The sequence below is a fragment of the Chiloscyllium punctatum genome, chromosome 36, assembly GCF_047496795.1.
Source record: "Chiloscyllium punctatum isolate Juve2018m chromosome 36, sChiPun1.3, whole genome shotgun sequence".
NCBI lineage: Eukaryota > Metazoa > Chordata > Chondrichthyes > Orectolobiformes > Hemiscylliidae > Chiloscyllium > Chiloscyllium punctatum.
The window spans coordinates 68,776,404-68,791,371 of record NC_092774.1 but is presented as its reverse complement, the minus strand read 5'-3'; the positions used below and the strand labels follow the sequence as shown (position 1 = coordinate 68,791,371).

Sequence of the window (14,968 nt, the reverse complement as noted above, 5' to 3'; positions counted from 1 at the left end):
ATGACATCCTTATCAATCTTTTCTGTGCCCTTTCAGATTTCACAACAGTTTTCCTATCCTAGAGCAGGGAGACCAGAATCGAATGCAACATTCCTAAAGTGGCTGAACCAATGTCCTGTACAGCTGCAACGTGACCTCCCAACTACTATACCCAATGCATTCAATGGGCTAAATGGCCTCTTCCTGCACTGCAGGGATTTAATTATTTGATTCTGTATCAGAGTCAATTTCAGTCACTATATCTGGTTTATGGTGTGTCAGGGTGGGATCACTGGTACAAGAATTGCATGCAACACTCCAAACCTGGCCTAACCAATGTCTTCTACAGTCGCAACATGACCTCCCAATCCTACATCCAGTGCACTGACCAAAAAAACCCAAGCATACCAAACACCTTCTGCACTGTCCTGTCTACCTGCGACTCGACTTTCAAGGGACTATGAACTTACATCGAGTCATACAGCTTGGAAACGGACCTTTGGTCCAACCAGTCCATGCCAACCATAATCCCAATCTAAACCAATCTCTCCTGCCTGCTCCTGGCCGATATCCCTCCAAACCTTTCCTATTCATGTACTTAAACAAATGTCTTTTAATTGTACCTGTATCCTCCACTTCCTCAGGAAGTTCATTCCACACATTAGTAGTTGAATGGCAAGGATGGGTTTGAGTTGAAATGGTTCATAAAATAAACAGTTTTTACCCAACACCCTGTAGCAAATATGGTAGCAACTTCAATCCTGGAGTCTCACAAATCAGTATTTCCATGGAGTGGAGGGATTCACAGAGAAGGTGGTTTTCTGTGAGTGTGAAGCTAAAATTAAATCACGTGCTTTGGTTGAACTCAAACTGCATTGACTTGGAGGAGAGCGAAGGGAGTTTGTAAGTGTCCTCCCCTCCCCACATACCTCAGCTGCAGGGCAGCGCAGGTGCAGTGTGGGCCCACCGTCGCCGCCAACCGCCCCCCCCCCCCTTGCGATTGTGGATGTCACAACATGTAAGTAGCCCTCTCAGTTTCATAGTGAAGCCCCCGCCCTCTGGGCAACATCTGGGCAATGTCTCCCCCTTTCCAATCTTTATCTGGGGGCCGCGGGGAGGTGGAGGGGGGCTAGAGAGAGTGACAGGGGGACACTATTCACTTGTGGTAACTGGAGTGAATCCAGGAAAGGAGCAGACTCTCCAAAGGTGCTCAGATGCTCTGTCTCAAAGGTTTTTTCATTGTGTATTCCCTCAGTTTGGCACATATAGAGTTTGCACCCTGGAAAAGGATTGCTTCTTTCCTCATGTTCACAATTAAAAGGGTAGTTTCTCATGGAACTGAGCAGTTTTTAGGGGATTGGCACATTGATATAAAATGTAGACGCATGTTGCTTCATATAGTGTGTATCTGATATTGTTGGCTGTTGTAAAAGCTTCGTGGCTATGATTTTTAACCTTCGAATGCAGTAATGGATTTATGCCATGTATTATTGTCATCTTTTTTATATACTAGGCCAGCAGGAAGTCAATCAGCAACTTTACCGGCTTTCTTTACTCAAACAGCTTTGACATTTCATTATCACATCCTTGATTCAGCTCCATTTCCAGCACCTTTGTCGGCAGCTTTGTCCAGGTCATTGTCATCTAAATGGCGTTTATCTCCATTCACACCTCAGGCTATCTGGCTGCATAAGGGCTTTCCGTGTCCTGCGTAATATATGATCAGCAGGCATCTAGCAATCTACAGGTATTGCCACCGATGTTATGTTCATTTAATAGTACTGACAGTGATCAAAATTAGTGTTTTTATTTTTGCAGGAAGACATGCAGAAAGAAATCTGGAAACAAATGATACATCAACTTCTGACAGAGCCACTTGATTCATTGGGACTTGAATGTCAGCAGCCATTCAATTCGAGAAGAAATGTTTGTTTTTGCCTGCTTGAGAGATTTTGGACAGTGCTGTGGCATGAAGAATACTGAGACAGAGCTGAAAATGTGTTGCTGGAAATGTGCAGCAGGTCAGGCAGCATTCAAGGAGCAGGATAATCGACGTTTCGGGCACGAGCCCTTCTTCAGCAACACATTGTCAGCTCTGATCTCCCGCATCTGCAGTCCTCACTTTCTCCTCGAAGAATACTGAGACACCCGAGTGAGGAAGATTCAGTGCGCTGACTGTGAAAAGTGCTTCAAACCATTTACTCAGTTTGGGGAATCCAAATCTCACCCCTCACGTTGGGGAGAGACTGTGTACCCACTCTGTTTTAAATTTCAAACCCAGAGTGACACAAGGAAAGCTCCCTCCAAAGGGGAAACCGTGGAAATGTGGGGACTGTGGGAAGTAATTCCCTTTCCCATCAGCGCTTGACACCCACAGACACGTTCACACTGGGGAGACGCCGTTCTCCTGCTCAGTGTGCGGGAAGAGTTTCAGTTGGCTGTGCAGTTCACACCAGGGAGAGGCCATTCATCTGTCACCATTGTGGGAAAGGATTCACTCAGTCGTCCCGGCTGCAGGCACACCAGCGGGTCCACACGGGGGAGAGGCCGTTCTCCTGCTCTCAGTGTGGGCAGTGATTCATCAATGCATCCATCTCCTGAAACACCAGCGAGTTCACGTGGGGGAGAGGCTGTTCACCTGCTCTGAGTGTGGGAAGGGATTTGTCGATTCTTACTCTCTGCGGACCCACCAGCGGGTCCACACTGGGTTCACCTGCCCCAAGTGTGGGAAGAGCTTCAATCATGTGAGCAACGTGCGGAGGCACCAGCGGATTCACACCGGGGAGAGGGCATTCACATGCTCCGTGTGCGGGAAGGGGTTCACTCAGTCATCTACACTGCTGATCCATCAAAGGGTCCACACTGGGGAGAGGCCATCCATCTGCTCTCAGTGTGGAAAGGGCTTCACCCGCTCCTCCCACCTGCGAGATCACGTGCCATCGCAGGGGGATTGAAGGAATGACGGCTGAGTGTCATTATCGACTGGACTTTCAACCCAATTCTGGGGACTTCCAGATTCAAATCCTGCTGTGCCAGGTTGCAGGATTGGAATTCGGTCAGAAATCTGGAGTTTAGAATCTCATGATGAAACCATTTTCGGGGGAAAAACTCTCATCTGATTCACTCCTGCCCTTTTTAGGGAAGGAAACTGTGCTTGTGGGAAAGGATTCACTCAGTCATCCCAGCTGCATCCTTTACCCGGTCTGTTCTACACGTGACTCCAGACCCACAGCTGTGTTGTTGACTCTTAACTGCCCTTCCCCCCACCCCCACCCCCACCCCCACCCCCTTCCCCGCCCCCCCCCCCCCCCCCCCCCCCCCACACACACACACACACGGCAATTGAGTGGCAGTAATTTAGTTGGATTGAAATTGCTGAGAGAGGCAATATATCCTTCGGCTTAAGGCTGGATCAAGGATCCAATTATAAAGGGACAACTCAGCGGACCAACAGTAAAGGAGGTGGAGTTGGGAGGAGTGTGTGCACTTTGAGCTGCTTTTCTTTCAAAAAAAAGGCTACTTTTCATACACTTTTTTGCTGGGGAGATCTGAAACTGTGGCAAAGTTGGGTTAAACAGAACTTAACCCCGGTCTCAGACTCTCATTGAAAGCTGTGAGATCCAACAGGTTTTTGTTTTAAAGCTGCTCATTTCTTTCAAACTCCTGCACTAAGTTTCCAATGTCATGTATCAGAATGAGCAGTGGATGAGTCGCTAGTATTGTTAGATATTGTAAATTTTTCCAGAGTGCAGGTACCGCATCGTTTCATCGGCATTGTAAGTTTTACTGGCAGCACCGGGGGGTGTGGGATGTACTCACAAGAAACAAAGTTAAAAATCATACAACACCAGGTTATACTCCATGTTTATTTGGAAGCACTAACTTTTGGAACACTGGTCTTTCATCAGGTGTTTGTGGAGCAGGACCATAAGAGAATTTATAGCAAAAGGTTGCAGTTTCATGCAACAGAAATGATATATTGAACAAACCTAGATTGTTGTTAAGTCTTTTCTCTTTTAGAGTGGGTTGCAGGTTTTGGTTCATTCATATGTAAATCCCAGAACTTTGAAAACACATTCTCGAGACAACTTAAGGTCTGTATATCAAACTTGAATCAGACTGGTTCTATTTACAAAGTAGAAATTTATAAAATCTCACATGGATTGACTGCCTGTAGATTGTGTGCTTTTGGAGCAAAATATAATATATCTGCAAATATAATTCTGCAAATTCAAAGTCACCCCAAAGCCTGATATGGAAGTGTGCGTGCATAAGAGGGTGAGTGTGTGGGCATGTGCGAGAGAGAGTCTGTTTGTGTGTGTGAATGCTTGATAAAGTGTGTGTGTGTGATAGAGTATCAGCCTGTGAGAGGGTGAGAGTGTGGGGGGTATATGTGTGTGTCTGAGAGAGGGGTCTGTGTGAATGTGAGTGTATGTGCTTTGTGTGTGTGGGAGAGAGTGACAGTGAAGTGGGGTTACCTGTTATGTGACATGAACCCAAGGTCCTGGTTGAGGCCATCCTTATGGGTTCCGAACTTGGATATCAGCCTCTGCTGGTCCACTAAAATTGATTAAGCAGTTGCACAACACACACTGGAGAGGGCAGAGTGGGACTTATCTTTCGATTTGCAGGAGGTGGGAGGTTCTGGGTGCTGGAAACTAGGGAAAACACATGCTGGAGGACCTTCGGCTCAGAGAGATGAAGCTGGAAGCCAGTCTGCAGACATGTTGGGGGAAATCATAGAGCCCCTACATAGAGCCTGTGGAAACAGGCCCTTGGTGACACTTCAGTCCATTTGAGAAATTGAATTTGCTTTCACAGAGTTTCCACGGTGTAGGGGTCAGTGTGTCTTGGCAGCCTCAACGATCCAATGAAGGGCTCATCTACAGTGAGAATACCCAGTCCACATTTCGCCAATGAGTTAAAGTTCTCTCACAGTCAGAACCCTGGGCCACTCCCTCGCAGGCTGCCTGTAATCGCGGGGCTTCTCGATGCATGTCAAGTTTGGAATAATTTCCTGCAGACAAACATTTCCCCTCCTGGATTCAAATGCTGCTGATATTCAGGCCCTGAGTAAATTCCTTGTGCATGCCTGAACAGCAAATCTCTTTCTCTGCTAAGACCTTGAGAGATCAGATCACTGCTGTCAGTGCAGGGCAGAAAATAAGTTGAGAGAATTCTGGTTTGTACGGAACATCCTTCTCTATGTTCTACCCAAAATCTGTCTCCCAATTCCTCCACCGTTCGATGGATTCCAAACTGAATTCATCCTTCCCTCCTCCTGTTTTTGCCCAGCTCCCCACTCTTGAAAGCGCTGACTCTCAGTTCAGTTTCTCAGCCACTTCTTCCATCCCCAGTATGTCGCCCATGTCTTTATTTAGTTTTTAAAAGAGAAAGGCAGTGGTTTGCTGATGCCAGGACATGAGGGTGACTGCACTCACACAGTGTTCCAGACTCTCTGTCGTGTCATTTACAAATATCTGCTCTGCACTGCACGTGTACAGAGAAGGGGATCCTGGGAGTGGGGGAGGGGAATGGTGTGAGTGGGTGGTATGCATTCACCAACTCCCCATTGAATCAAGACCCAATCATCCCCTCAGCGTCCCCTGTCCATTTACCCATTCTCTATAGCCCCCCAGTCCATTCTCTCTCACTATCCCTAGCTTCCCGTCTCTTCTCTCTCTCACACACACATCCCACCCTCTGCACCCTCGTTTCTTACTCCACTCTCTGCAACCCCCTCCATTCTATCTCCATACCCTCTGCCCCCGTCCAGTCTCTCATCTACCCTCTGTCCCCCATCCATTCCCCTTCTTTTTCTCCCCACCCTCTGCCTTCCTGTATCCAGTCCCTCTCCCCACACTCATTCTCTCTCTCCCCCCACTCTCTGCCCCAATCATGCTCTCTCCCCACCCTCTCCTGCCATTCATTTTTGCTCTTTCTCCCCCCACATTCTGCCCCCGTCCACTCTCTCTCCCCACACACTGCAACCCCCAATTCCTCTCGCTTCACATTCTACACCCCCCTATTCTCTCTCTCTGCCAAACCCTCTACCCCCCAACCTGTGCACCTCCAGGCTTTCTCTATCCCCGATGATCTGTCCCCATGTCCATTTTCTTTTTGTCTTTCCCTCCAAGCCTCTGCCTCCCGTCCAATCTCTGACCCCACACCCCCAACCCCATCCTTTCTCCTGCCTCGAGACCTCTAAGCATAGAGAGAGAATGGATGGTAATGACTCTACCTTGGAGACAGGAGGGGTTGATTCGAGAAATAGCTGATCTTTAACATTGAGGATAGCTAAAACGATGTACTCAGAAACATCGGTAAAGTCTGAAAGCATATTCAATTGTTGAAAAAAAAAGCTGCAGCCATCTTTCTGAAATTTCCATAAAAATCTGTGTCGTTAGGCCACAGTTGAGGACAGGCTGGAAGGGTGCAAGGGCGGAATCCTAGTCTTGTGAAATTGATTCAAATTGTGTAGAAATAGAGCCATAGAGTTGCACAGCACGGGAACAAACCTTTCGGTCCACGCCGACCATATATCCTAAATTAATCTAGTGATCCATTTGCCACCATTTGGCCCATATACCCCTCAACTCTTCCTATTCATATACCCATCCAGATGCCTTTTAAATGTTGGAATTGTACCAACCTCGACCACTGCCTCTGGTAGCTCATTCCATACCTATACCACGCTCTTCGGTCCCTTTTGAACCTTTCCCCTCTCACCTTAAACCTCTGCCCCTCGAGTTTTGGACTTCCTCTACCCTGGGGAAAAGACATACAAATGTTGAGCAGCCAGACAAAATGAAAAAGGAATAAAGTGTTGAGCCCCAGGGAAACAAAACAAATTGTGGCTCTAGCGTTTCTTTTTTCTGAGTGGCATTTGGACACTGAAAATTTGTCAGTTCCACCGGCAACTCGACTTGGCATACTGCGCATGCTTCTCAGTGTCAGCAAGCACTGCGCATGCTTCTTGGTGTCAGCAGAATACTGCGCATGCTCTTTGCTGTCAGCGGGAACGACGCGTGACATTGTTTTGATGGGCCAATGGAATGTGCTGGAGGACCGGAAGGAGCCTGCCCCCATTGTCTGAATGCGGAAGTTGGATCATGAGTTTGTGTTGGTGCCGTTGCTGCTCCTCTCTCTCTCTGAATGAAGATTGAGCCTTACCCCAACTGCAACTTCTTTCCTCTATCCAACATCTGTGAGTACAACACACTTTCCTCCCCCCCTTTTACATTGTATTTTTTCATTCTCGTGTTCAACTCGACTTTCAGCAAAGTTGGTTCAGGTCTGTGTCTTAATTGGCAAACACATGGCAAATGCAGTAACACAGTGTGCAGTTGTAGCCTTTCCTGTGAAATAAAAGCAGAGAGGAGATGCATTGTTTAAATGGTGATATATTGGGATGTGGAGCAAGTGAGGACTGCAGATGCTGGGGATCAGAGTTGAAAAGTGTGGTCCTGACATAGCACAGCAGATCAGGCACCATCCGAGGTGCAGGAGAGTCAACATTTTGGGCACAAGCACTTCATCAGGAATGATGTGTGGATGTACAAAGGTGCCTCAGCTGCCTTCTACTCAGGCTTTCTACTCCAGTCAATGCCAGTTGTCACATAGGTGCAGCAAGCAATGACCAAGGCAAATGGTATATTAGCAAGAGGAATTGAGTTCAGAAATTGGGGCGGCACGGTGGCACAGTGGTTAGCACTGCTGCCACACAGCGCCGGAGACCCGGGTTCAATTCCCGCCTCAGGCGACTGACTGTGTGGAGTTTGCACATTCTCCCCGTGTCTGCGTGGGTTTCCTCCGGGTGCTCCGGTTTCCTCCCACAGTCCAAAGATGTGCAGGTCAGGTGAATTGGCCATGCTAAATTGCCCGTAGTGTCAGGTTAGGGGTATGGGTGGGTACGCTTCGGCGGGGCGGTGTGGACTTGTTGGGCCGAAGGGCCTGTTTCCACACTGTAAGTAATCTAAAAGAATGTTTTCCTGCAGTTAGGGGACATTGAATATATTTAAAGCTGAGTTCATCTGACTGTTAAATGTCAAAAATAGTTATGGGGGAAGGCGAGATTTTTTATTAAATGTTTTATTGGAAACTTTTTCAAATCCTTTACAAAACATCTAGACACAGAAAAGAACTAAACCAAAGTACAGAAAGATAGAGGCAATACAACAATGTCATATCACAATGCTATTCATAATGAACTACCTACTCCCCTACCAGAACAACCATATCTGCTGAGCTTAAGCCAAACTATAATCAAATTAAATAAAAATTAAATTAAACTGAATGCACATTAACTTAAATTAGATTATATCACATTACTTTATTCTATTTCACTCACCACACCTCCACTGAGGCTCCCAATCCTGGGAGCATCAGTCATTCTCCCAATATTTTTTCCCCCCAATCTACCCCTCCCAGGGCCCCACGGGTGCCCAGATTGATTCCCATGGCTGCACCACGCCCCTAATTAATATTGCTGATAAGTATGCATCAATATAATTTAGAAAGGACCGCCATGTCTTGTACAATTGTTCCTTTATGTGGTGCACCATATTTGTGAGGTAGTCTTGGGGGAGATGCTCCATCACCAGCATATGCCACCCCATAAGACCTGGGGACTTTTCCAATGGCCAATTCATTAAAATGTGCTTCCTCGCACAGTGGGTAAGAATGTTACACAGTCTCTTCCCGTGTTCCCCCAGAGAGAGCATATTTGGCAACCCCAGAAGAACTTCAATCCTCAGGATGTTCTTACCAAGCACTCCAGTATCTCTGGATCTTACAACAGTGTGTGAGAGTGCCTATACTAATTTTACATTTGGGACACCCTGGTGACGCTCCTCTCTTGAACTTAGCTAGCCTCTCTGGCGCCAAATGAGCCCTGTGTAAAATCTTCAATTGCATGACCTCTGCTTTGTTACATATTGAAATTTTCCTTACATTTTCCCATATATCTTCCCATACTTCCAATGAAATATCCTCTCCTAGCTCCCGATTCCATGTCCTACAGAGTCCTTTCACATCCCTAAGGCCTTTTGTAAATGATGCAAAATACTAACTGAAAGAGCACCTGTACACCGGAGCACTCTTTTCTCCACATGTGGCCTGTAAAGCTGAGCCAGGAGCGTGATCTTCCTCTGTATATAATCCCTTACCTGAAAGTACCGGAAAACGTTCCTATGAGACAATCCATACTTCTGACTTAGCTGGCTAAATAACATCAAGATCTCCCCCTCAAATAAGTTTCCCAAACAGGAGATTCCCTTATTCTCCCAAGACTTAGAGCCAGAGTTCATTGCCCCAGATTGAAATCCTTGGGCTCCTGCCAATGGGGAAAATGGCGAGGTCTTCAGCCAATTGCCCTTGTCTTGCCTCATTATCTTCCAGGCTTTCACCATATTTAAAATGATTGGACTCTTACACTGCTCAGTCACTGATTTCATCTGACAGCCCCAGCTAATGGCTCAATTGCCAAGGTAAATAGCAACGGTGAAAGAGGACACTCCTGTCGACTACCTCTCCCAGTATTAAAGTTATCTGACTTAGTGCTGTTTGTGATGATGGTTGCCTTAGGATCATTATGCAACTCCACCACCCATCTACCAAAGGATCCCCCCCAAACCAAAATGCTGTAGGATCCCAAATAGGTACGGCCATTCTATCTGGTCAAATGCCTTTTCTGCGTCTAGGGATACACCGAACCCGGGATCAATCTTTGCTGGCATACCTGCACTACGGTCAGTACCCTCCCGATATTGTTGGAGGAGCTCCAGACCTTGACAAAACCCGTCTGATCATCTTTCATAATTTAGCGCAAAAACACTTTCCAACCTCAGGCCCAGCATCTTGGATACAATTTTAAAATTTACATTCAACAGTGAAATGGGTCTGTGTGAAGCACATTCTTCGGGCTCTTTCCCCTCCTTTAAAATGAGGGAGATATTAGCCTCCCTAAGAGAGTGCGGAAGACAATCCTGTGTATATGAATAGCAATACATCCCCAGAGGTGGCTCCACGAACACATTTATGAATTCCTTATAGAATTCACTTGGGAATCCATCTGACCCCAGTGCTTTGCCAACCGTGGGATGCTTTATTGTTTCCTGCACCTCCTGTATCGTCATAGGCCCATTCAACAGGGAAACCTGTTCTGCCTTTATACTGGGGAGGTGCAGGTTCTCAAAAAAGGACTGCATCCTCGCTGCACCGTGTTCGTCTCCCTCTGACCGATATAACTGTGCAAAGTATTCCATAAATCTAACATTGATCTTCTTCAACTCACTGGTAACTGTCCCAGCCTTCTCTCTAACAGACATAAAAGATTGGGAAGCATTTTTCTTTCTAGCCAGATATCGACTTGGCTTATCTCCAAATTCAAACAATCTTTGTTCAGCAAAGGAGACCCTTTTTTGCCACCTGTGTGTGCAATGAGTCGAGAGCAGTCCGGAGAGCTGCAGTTTGACCAGGGAAGGCTGATTATAATATGCTTTCTCAGCTATCTGCAGCCGGGTCTCCAGCATCCTTTGTTGCTCCTCCCTCTGCCTCCTTCCATTTGTTGAATACGAAATAATCAGGCCTCATAAATATGCCTTAGTGGCCTCCCACAGTATTGCTGGATTACTGGCCATACCTGGGTTGATATCCCAGAAGGCCTTGAACTCTCTTCTGCTGTACTCAACGGATTTGCTACCCCTTAACAGGAATGGGTCCATGCACCAGTGCTGTGCATCCATTCCACCACCCTTGACTTTACCATCTAAATACACTGGCACATGGTCCGAGACACCTATATTGCCAATTTCACAAGCCAATTTTCTGTTCAAGCAATCAAATGGCATTAAAAAGTGTCAGTTCCCAAGTGGCACTTGTGTGGGTTGGAAGAGAAAGTTATGTCTCTTCCATTAGGGTGGAGATGCCTCCACATTAGGGTGGAGATCCCAACTCCTCGCACATGTCCACCAACTGCTTAGGTTGTGTCGGTGTATCTGCCTGGCCCCTTCGCACCCTGTCTACCTCGGGATCTATTAGGCGATTAAAATCTTCTCCAATGACCATGCGGCGCACCCTAGACTTATTAATTTAGAAACAGCATCAATTAGAAATTTAAGAGGGTGCACCGGGGAACGATATACATTCAGGATGCCATACTCTTCTCCATGTGTTAGAGCTGTAAGAATGATGGACCATCCATGTTCGTCCTTAATTTGCTCAATTACCTGGACAGGGAGGTTCATTCTTACCAGTATAGCCACTCCTCTACACTTGGAGCTAAAGAAGGAGAATAATACCCTATCATAACCCCCCCCCCCCGCCCCCGCTGCAGTTTTAGATGTTCCTTATCATTTCAATGTGTCTCTTGCAGCAGGGTGATGTCCACCCTTTCCTTTCTAGGGCTTAACAGCATCTTTTTAATGGGGGAATGGCTCCCTTTTACATTTCAGGTGCACCACCTGAATGAATCAGTAGCCATGGTCATCCAGGGCAGCCTGTGGTCACCCAAGAGGAGGAAGCTTATCTGAGGTGTGGTGAGCGACAAAGACATTAACTGGATAAAGTCTAAAAACTACTCCTATTAAAAACTACTCTAAATAAAAATCTAACAACCACATATAACTTAAGCAAACACTCAAATAACCCCAATTATGGAGAGAACTCCGCCCCCCGCCCCACCCCACCCTTGCCACCATCCCGGCTCCTTCCCGCTGAGGCTGTGCCCCAAGCGCCAGGCAATTCACAGATTGAAAAAAGCATGTTATTTACATTCTGAGAGTTAACAATGGTTGCCCATCTCCCCACACCCTTTCTCCATAAATCTTAACCACAGATATCGCCACCCCAATCCAAAAACAAAAGGACAGCAGTGAAAAAAAGGCCTCAGATAATACCGAACCGACCGTTTTACTAAATAATTCCAGTTTTACATTAAGGCAGTACATATCAAGCCGATAACCACAACAAAAAGGGGCAAAAAGTAGCATTGTCTGTAATGATGTCCCGCCTTCACCCCGACCTGAGTCCTTTAATTCAGTGAATTCACAAAGCCCTTCGCCTTTTCTGTTGAATCAAAATTATATACCGTCCCTCCATGAGAGAAATGCAACACGGCCAGGTACCTCAAGGAATATTGAATGTTCAGATCCCTTAATTATCCCTTAACTTCATCAAATGCTCTTCTGTTCTTCATCCAGGCTCCCGAGAAGTCCTGAAAAGACATTATTCTTGAGCCTTTGTGCATTAAGGCCTCTGGATCTCTTACCAGTCTTCTTGCTGTTTCAATCACTAACTGTTTTTCTTCATAATGCAGGAGTTGCACTAGGACCGTGCGGGGGCGCGGGTCCGGCCCTGACCGCATTTCGATCAAGTGGGCCCGCCCCACACTCAACAGACCCGACTCCGACTCCAGCCCCAGGAATCCAACGAGGTCTTCACCTTCCTTGCATTCCGGAAGACCCACGAGCTGTAAGATTTTTCTTCTACTTTTGTTTTCCAGGTTGTCGTCCACTTGCTCCTGAAGGGCCCGAACCTGGTCTTCCATCGTTTGGATCCTTCCTCCTGAGACCTCTGCCACGGTCCTCTCCTCCACTGCCTATTCTCTTCGATCCAACATTTGAATTTTCTGTTTATGCTTTTCCAGCGTGGTAGATAGTGGTTCCACTGCTGCTTCAATCTTATCTCAGAGTTTGCCATCTCCGAGAGTAACTGCTGCTGCCCCATTAAACCCAAAGGGACTGCCCTGGGAGTTTGAGCATTGGCTCCAGGCACCCCCAATGCAGTAGGGGAGTGCCCTGCCTGCTGCACCTCTGTCGGCTCCTTTCGTTCATTTGCTTTCCTTATGGTCTTAAAGCTGTCAAACCACAATTATAGCAGCTCCAGATGTTCAGTAAATTTCTATTAGCAATTTTTTTTCTCTTACAGATGGTTAATGAGGTGGGGGGGAGGGGGTAAAGGTCCACCTTGCTGGGGGTGGCAGACCACTCAAACCACCGCCATCTTGGATTTCCAAGAAAATGGTTTTAAGACCAGTACAGAACACCTACAGGGTCATACAGCACAGAAATAGACCCTTCAGTCCAACTAGTCTATGCTGACTATGTTTTCAAACCCAACTAGTCCCATTTGCCAGTGATTGGCCCATTTCCCTCTGAACTTTTCCTATTCATGTGCTTATCCAAATGTCTATGAAACATTGTAACTGTACCTGCATCCACCATTTCCTCTGGACACCCATCCACACAAACCACTCTCTGTGTGAAAAAAATGGAGCTCTTCATGTCTTTTTAAAAATCTTTCTCCTCTCCCCTTCAAAATTTACTCCCTAATCTTGAAAGCCCCACCCGAGGGAAAGGACACCTGCCGTTCACCTCATCTGTACCCCTCATGATTTTATAATCCTCTATAACATCACCTCTCAATCTCCTCTGCTCCAGTGAAAGAAATCCCAGTCTATCCACCTGGCTGTAGGTATATTCATATCCAGTTATGATCTGTTCAATGCTGGTGCAGGCTCAGAAGACCAAATGGCCAACTCCTGCTCCCAATTCTCTCACTCTGTGTCCAGAACAGCATTGGGAGATTGGGAAAGGGGAGATGTAGATATCTTGTTTGTTTTTATTTTTAAAATGCATTTGATTCCCACAAATAAATGCAACAGGTACAAGTACAGCACATGCAGTATTCCTCATTTCAACTTCAAGGTTTTGTGTCCTCTTCTTCCGCATTGGTTCCAGCACATTCGGCTTCCTGCTGAATTGCAGTTAGTCCTGAATGTACACACTATATTTTTGCTTCCCAAAATCAGACATACTCACTCTCAACAGTATCCCAATGTCGTGGAAGATATTAAGTTTCAGGTGGAGGTATCCAAAATTCAGAGAGATGTCAGTTGTGACTGTTTTGCTCTTCTGTCCCTGTCAGATCCTGAATCAGCACTTTCAGGAGAATTAGAATGGAGTGAGAACAGAGAGAGAGAGAGAGAGAGTGGGATGGTGCTTTCAGTTTTGTGGAATAACAAAAGAAAAGAATGTTCTGCAGAAAGTAGAATTGCTAGTTCTGAATTTCTACCCTGGACTGGCAGTGATGACTTTTGTAATCTCTTTTCAGAGTATTTGATCTGAAGATGAAGTTTCAAAATCAACACATAAAGGGCTTATGCCTGAACCATTGACTCTCCTGCTCCTCAGATGCTGCCTGACCCATAGTTTTTGACTCTGATTCTCCAGCATTTGTGAGCCACTCAATCCATCGGAACTGCAACAATTTTCAACTATGATCCAATTGGTTCCTGTTTCAGTACGTTTTCAGCATCAGTGGGACTGGAAGAGAGACCCTACTGTTGCAGCAACGCACTGAGTGTGGAGCCTGAATCAGTTATCTGGCTGGATAGAGGAATTCAAGGCAGGGAGGGGACATACACGCGTTTGTATGCAACTGTAGCTTCGGCCATGGAAAAACCATGGAAGTGTGGCGACTGCGGGGAAGGCTTCCGTGTCCCGTCTGCCCTGGAGACACATCGGCGCAGTCACACCAGGGAGAAGCCATTCTCCTGTCCTGAGTGCGGGAAGGCGTTCAGTGAGTCCTCTGCCCTTCTGAGGCACCGACGGGCGCACACAGGGGAGAGGCCCTTCAGCTGCCTCAAGTGTGAGAAGGCCTTCAGTGATTCCTCTGCCCTGATGAGGCACCAGTGGGTGCACACAGGGGAGAGGCCCTTCCGCTGCCCAGATTGTGGGAAGGTGTTCACTCGCTCCTCCCACCTCGCGATTCACCGGCGGGTCCACACCGGTGAGAAGCCCTTCCCCTGCCCCAAATGTGGGAAGGCCTTCAGCGATTCCTCTGACCTGCTGGCCCACCGGCGGGTCCACACCGGCGACAGGCCATTCGCCTGCTCTGTCTGCGGGAAGTGCTTTACACGCTCTTCCGACCTGCTGAAGCACCGGCGGGTCCAAACTGGGGAAAGGCCCTTCAGCTGCTCTGAGTGCGG

At 47.0% G+C, this 14,968-nt stretch overlaps 1 protein-coding gene and 1 long non-coding RNA gene across 2 annotated transcripts in view; one reads left to right on the top strand and one right to left on the bottom strand.

Annotated features, from left to right (window-relative positions):
* The window catches only part of LOC140460632 (uncharacterized), a 1,198,404-nt gene that overhangs the window by 78,516 nt on the left and 1,104,920 nt on the right, over window positions 1–14,968 (bottom strand). The window lies entirely within an intron of this gene.
* On the top strand, window positions 7,068–14,429 carry LOC140460628 (uncharacterized). The gene is made up of 3 exons (XR_011954249.1): window positions 7,068–7,186; window positions 12,296–12,450; window positions 14,092–14,429. It is a non-coding gene; the product is annotated as an uncharacterized lncRNA (long non-coding RNA).